Source organism: Ursus maritimus, unplaced genomic scaffold, assembly GCF_017311325.1.
Source record: "Ursus maritimus isolate PB19 unplaced genomic scaffold, ASM1731132v1 scaffold_5, whole genome shotgun sequence".
Taxonomy (NCBI): Eukaryota; Metazoa; Chordata; class Mammalia; order Carnivora; family Ursidae; genus Ursus; species Ursus maritimus.
In genome coordinates, this window is record NW_024426663.1 from 82,523,942 (window position 1) to 82,530,857 (window position 6,916).

Sequence of the window (6,916 nt, forward strand, 5' to 3'; positions counted from 1 at the left end):
CTGTTGGTGGGAATGCAAGTTGGTACAGTCACTTTGGAAAACAGTGTGGAGGTCCCTTAAAGTTAAAAATTGAACTACCCTATGATCTAGCAATTGCACTATTGGGTATTTACCCAAAGATACACACATAGTGGAGAGAAGGGCCATATGCACCCCAATGTTCATAGCAGCATTGTCCACAATAGATAAATCATGGAAGGAGCTGAGATGCCCTTCAACAAATGACTGGATTAAGAAGATGTGGTCCATATATACAATTGAATATTACTCAGCCATCAAAAAGATTTATTTCTCAACATTTGCAGGAACATGAACGGGACTGGAGGAGATAATGCTAAGCCAAATAAGTCAAGCAGAGAAAGACAATTATCATATGGTTTCACTCATTTATGGAACATAAGAATTAGGGAGATTGGTAGGAGAAGAAAGGGAAGAATCAGCGGGGGGTTAAAGAGAAGTGGGAATGAACCATGACAGAGTGTGGACTCTGGGAAACAAACTGAGGGCTTCAGAGGGGAGGGGGTGGGGGATTGTGATAGGCTGGTGATGGGTATTAAGGAGGGCACATATTGCATGGTGCACTGGGTGTTATACGCAAGTAATGAATCATGGAACATTACATCAAAATCTAGTGCTGTACTGTATGGTGACTAACATAATATAATAAAAAAATATAAAAATAAATAAAAATCAAGCATTAGAAGGTAAACATACTGTTTAAAATATCAGGAAAATATTGGAACAAATTAAAAAATAATTTATATATTCACTTTGGGTGTCAAGAGGAGTAAGTTTTAGGACTATCATTTTACCCTGTGGTTTGTTGATGCCATGCCTATGCATTATTTTAATAAAATATTAATGCCATATACAAATTATTTCACTGTTACTAATTTCCATGTGCTCAAATTATAGCATATGTGAATCTCCAAACACACTATAAAAACTAGAGCAGGCCCTGGTTTTATGCAGAGCAATTGATTTTCAAATTTTGTGTGGTTGTTATAACTTGCAGAGGAAAAACTAGGAGAGCTATTTTATTTTCCTACAATGGCATTTGGGTTAAGTATGAGACCAGAATATTAGATTGATATCATTGATTATAATTATATTCATAACTTCATTTATTGACAAGCTTGAAAATGTAATATTTATAATTACCAATGGAATTAACATTGCTAGTATTCTTATTAATTGTAGTCTTTATAGGGGTGATATGACAAATATTCAATTAGGTAGTTAATATTATTTAAATTATGACAAACAACAATGCAAGACCAAAATAATAAAAGAAATTCAAATTTCGTCTTTGATGCCATTGTCACATGACTGCCGATGCAGAGTCATTTTGAATTATCTATGTTTCCCCTATTCTTTTTTTTTCTTCTTAAGAGAGGAAGAGAGAGAGAGAGCAAGCACAAGAGCGGGGGGGGGGGCAGAGAAAGCAGCTCCCCGCTAAGAAGGGAGCCTGACACAGGACTGGATCACAGGACCCTGAGATCACAACCTGAGTTGAAAGCAGGTGCTTAACAGACTGAGCCAACCAGGCACCCCTATGTTCCCTTGTTCGTATGTGCTAATAACCTATATGTGATATCATTTAAAGGAATATTGAATCTGAAAGGGAAGCAACCTCAGCCATTGAATATCTGTTTAAGGTCTAAAGTAATATTTTTTTCTTTTATAAAAATAAATCAGACATATTCCCTTTAATGTTTCTTCTGTCTAAGGAAATGACAATGAGTAATCTATTTATAGACCATTTACAAAAGATTTTCACATCTTGATTTTTTTCAGTTCTGATAAATATGTGCAGGTGAAAAACAATCAGATGCTTTTTTACTGAGGTGGTGTAATATGTCTTGAAAGTAAACAAGGCTTATGCATGGAGAATACACAGCTATCAACTTTTATCGGCCATCTCCACTGGATGGGATATGACTTGTGTCAAGATTTGCACTATAATTAAATTTTATTTAATCCAGAACAATGGCTCTTGAGGTAGATGTGACCTCAAATTTTTATGTGTGATAAACCAAGATTCAAAATCTAAATGACTTCCCCTGGTTCTTCTGCTAGCAAGTTAGCTTCTTGATGAATAAATATAGATATTTATATGTTAAGATTGTATTTAAATTGATAAACTGACTTATCCTTCAAGAGGTGATTCTGACACTAGTGGATATCTTTTTAACTTGTCCAAACTAAAAAAGAAATTATAAAAAAATGAACACTTTTAACATAGAAATTAACTATAGATAAAAGAAGGTCATGAGTATATATGACAAGTTTCTTCATGCCCAAATAAATTGGTTTAATGTTTAATTTTTTGCTCATTTTAAGAACATCTTCTATTTCCTCTTCTGCTGTGATTACTACATTGTCACTTGTTTCCGGAATATACCCAACTCTAATGAATGGTGCAGAGAATGTAGATATCATTTCCAGTTCACCAAGGAACTTCAATTAATGTCTTCCTCCCAATACCAAAGTGTTCCCAGGTGATTTTGATTATAAAAAAAGTACACTTCTTATCTCCTCTGTAAATCAAGTTGTAAATATGCATAGGTAAGACATATTGAGTTTAATCCTACATTATAATGAGTAAAATTTTCAAATTGCTGCCCAACTTTCAAAGTGATGGGCAAATTACTTCATCGCATGAATTCAATACCCAAAATATACTTTGCATAGATATATAGTTTTGTACGCTTGCATTAAAAGCAAATACACTTAAAGTATGACAGTTTGCCAAGACATTGATGCTCTTGCAAGGTACATCGTAAAGAAAAAAAAAGGCATGCACTGTACAAACTACTCTTGATAAGTATTTTACAAAGAAATAAAACATTTTAGTTCTAAAAAAAGCAAATACACTTAAAAACAGAAACTAAAAAAAATGTATTACATTAGTGCTTTATATATTTATAGAAGGAATATACTTTTTAAAATTTTTATTTATTTTTATTTTTATTTTATTTATTTTAATAATCATTTTATCATATTATGTTAGTATACTTTGAAAATAGCTTCAGCATTATAGGTTGAAAAACTGATTTCTATTGATTTAAAGTGAACTATTTAAGACTATGTAGTTATATAGTGGCAGATCTTGTGGGGTCACCTCTAGAACCTAGATGATGTAGAATTTTCCCCTGAAACAGAGATTGTTTTCTATATTACCTTTCATTTCATCAAAGTCAATTTCAAAGAAAGATCTTTCTGATCTCTAAGTAGTTTGTTCACATTTGGTCTGATCATTTACATAACTACAGGATAAATATAAAGTTACCAAAGAAGACTTAGTTGGATTTCGTCAAAGTTTTATAAGAACTCTCAGATTAGACTTTTAAAATCATCTAATTGAAAAACTCGACACATAGACCACTGGAACAGAATAGAGAACCCAGAAATGGACCCTCGGTTCTTTGGGCAACTAATTTTGACAAAGCAGGAAAAAACTTCCAGTGGAAAAAAGACAGTCTCTTCAATAAATGGTGCTGGGAAAATTGGACAGCTACATACAAAAGAATGAAACTTGACCACTCTCTCACACCATACACAAAGATAAACTCCAAATGGATGAAAGACCTCGATGTGAGACAGGAATCCATCAAAATCCTAGAGGAGAACATAGACAGAAACCTCTTTGACATCGGCCACAGCAACTTTTTTCATGACACATCTCCAAAGACAAGAGAAACAAAAGAAAAAATGAAGTTGTGGGACAGCATCAAGATAAACATCTTCTGCACAGCCAAGGAATTAGTTAAAAAAACTAAGAGGGAGCATACGGAATGGGAGAAGATATTTGCAAACGACACTACAGATAAAAGACTGGTATCCAAGATCTACAAAGAACTTCTCAAACTCAATAAACAAGAAACAAATAAACAAATCAAAAAATGGGCAGAAGATATGAACACAAACGTTTGCAATGAAGACATACAAATGGCTAACATACATATGACAAAATGTTCAAAATCATTAGCCATCAGGGAAATTCAAATCAAAACCACAATGAGATACCACCTTACGCCAGTTAGAATAGCAAAAATTGACAAGGCAGGAAACAACAAATGTTGGAGAGGATGTGGAGAAAAAGGATTCCTCCTACATTGTTGGTGCGAATGCAAGTAGGTACAGCCACTTTGGAAAACAGTGTGAATGTCCCTTAAAATGTTAAACTTTGAGCTACCCTATGATCCAGCAATTGCACGACTGGTGGGCTGGCAGTGTTAGAAACACAAAGGACAGAGATGTGCTGCCCCTGCAAGTGAGGGCTGGGATGCCGGCTGTGGGGAGCACATCCCAGGATGCTATAGGGTTTAGCAGCACCAACAGAAACAGAGTTAAATGGCCAAAAGAGCCCAGTGGAGAGCGGTCTGTGATCCCTCTGTTCTGAGACAGAGGCTGGGATTCGGCTACTGCTGCTCTGACTCACAGAAGAGGCACAGCAAACTGCCAGGGAATGCTGCCAGACAACAAAAACCTGGAAATACTGGCTCATGATGGCCCCCCTCACAGGGGAAAGGGAGACTCTATCCAAACAGGGTTGCCAGAGTATCAGCACGGCAGGCCCCTCCCCCAGAAGGTAGGCTGAAAAATCAAGAAGCCCACATTCCTAAAGTCCCTATAAAACAAGTGCACACTGCCTGGATCCTGGGCAATAATTTGGGCTCTGGGCAAACCTGCAACCTCTCCTCATCAGAATGATGAGAAGGAGAAATCCCCCAGCAAAGAAAAGACAATGAGTCTGTGGCCTCTGCCACAGAACTAATGGATATGGATATAACCAAATTATCAGAAAAGGAATTCAGAGTAACAATGGTCAAGATGATGTGTAGACTTGAAAAAAATATTAATGAAAATATTAATGAGAATATAGAATCTCTAAGGGTGGAAATGAGAGTTACTCTGGCAGAAATTAAAAATACTATGAATCAAATGCAGTCAAAACTAGATGCTCTGACAGCCAGGGTAAATGAGGCAGAACAACGAATTAGTGAATTAGAAGATGGGTTGGTAGAAGAGAAACCTAAAACAGAAACTTGGCTCAAAAAAATCCAATCTCAAGAATGTAGATTACAGTAGATTACTGACTCAATGAAACATTCCAATGGCAGAATCATCAACATCCCCAAGGGGGTGGAGAAAAATAGAGGTCTAGAAGAGATATTTGAACAAGTTGTAGCTGAAAACTTCCCTAATCTAGCAAAGGAAACAAGCTTTTGTGTCCAAGAGGCAGAGGGGACCCCTCCCAAGCTCAACCATGACAAATCTACTCCACATCTCGTCATAGTGAAATTCGCAGATATTAGATCCAAGGATACAGTATTGAAAGTGGCCAGGGCAAAGAAATTTCTCATGTACCAAGGCAAAGGTATCAAAATTACGTCAGACCTGTGTACACAGACCTGGAATGAGAGAAAGGGTTGGGGGGGGCATTTTTAAAGCTCTTTCAGAAAAAGCATGCAGCCAAGGATCCTTTATCCAGGAAGGCTGTCATTCAGAATTGATGGAGAGATAAGGACCTTCCAGAATAGCCAGTCACTCAACAATTTTGTAAGCATAAAACCAGCCCTACAGGAGGTATTAAGGGTGGTTCTATAAAAGTAAAAATGTCCCAAGAGTGATACAGAACTGAAAGTCACAATCTATAGAAACAAATACTTTACAGGCAACATGGCATCATTAAAATCATATCTCTCAATAATCACTCTCAATGTGAATGGCCTAAATGCGCCCATAAAATACCACAGGGTTGCAGATTGGATAAAAAGACATGACCCATCCATTTGCTGTCTACAAGAGACTCATTTTGAACCTAAAGAACATCCAGACTGAAAGTAAAGGGATGGAATACCATCTTTCATGCCAATGGACCTCAAAACAAAGCTGGGGTAGCAATTCTCATATCAGACAGATTGGATATTAAACTAAAGAATATAGTTAGAGATACAGAAGGGCACTATATTATTCTTAAAGGATATATCCAACAAGTGGATATGACAATTATAAATATCTATGCCTCCAAGAGGGGAACAGCAAGATACACAAGCCAACTCTTAACCAGAATAAAGAGACATAGATAATAAAATGTTAATAGTAGCGGACCTCAACACTCCACTATCAGCAATAGATAGATCACCTAAGCAGAAAATTAACAAGGAAACAAGAGTTTGAAAGCCACACTCAACGAGTTGGACCTCATAGATATATATAGAACACTAACCCCAGAACAACGGAATACTCATTCTTTTCTAATGCCCATGGAACATTATCAAGAGTAGACCATGCTCTGGGTCATAAAACACGTCTCAACTGATACCAAAAGACTGAAATTATTCCCTGCATATTTTCAGACCACAATGCTTTGAAATTGGAAATCAATCACAAGGAAAAATTTGCAAGAAACTCAAACACTTGGAGAACCATCCTGCTCAAGAATGATTCAATAAACTAGGAAATCAAGAATCAATTTAAACAGTTTATGGAGACCATCGAGAATGAAAACGACGGTCCAAAATCTATGGGGCACTGCAAGGCAGTCCTAAGGGGAAAATACATAGCCATCCAAGCCTCACTCAAAAGAATAGAAAAATCTAAAATGCAGTTTTTATATTCTCACCTCAAGAAGCTGGAACAGCAACAGAAGAACAGGCTGAATCTGCGCAGAAGAAAGCAGTTGATCAAGATTAGATCAGAGATCAATGAATTAGAAATCAGGAGCAAAGTAGAGCATATCCACAGAACTAGAAGCTGGTTCTTTGAAAGAATAAATAAATAAATAGACAAACCACTGGCAAGACTTATCCAAAATAATAGAGAAAGGACCCAAATTAATAAAATTATGAATGAAAAGGGAGAGGTCACAACCAACACCAATGAAATAGGAAGAATCATTAGAAAAAAA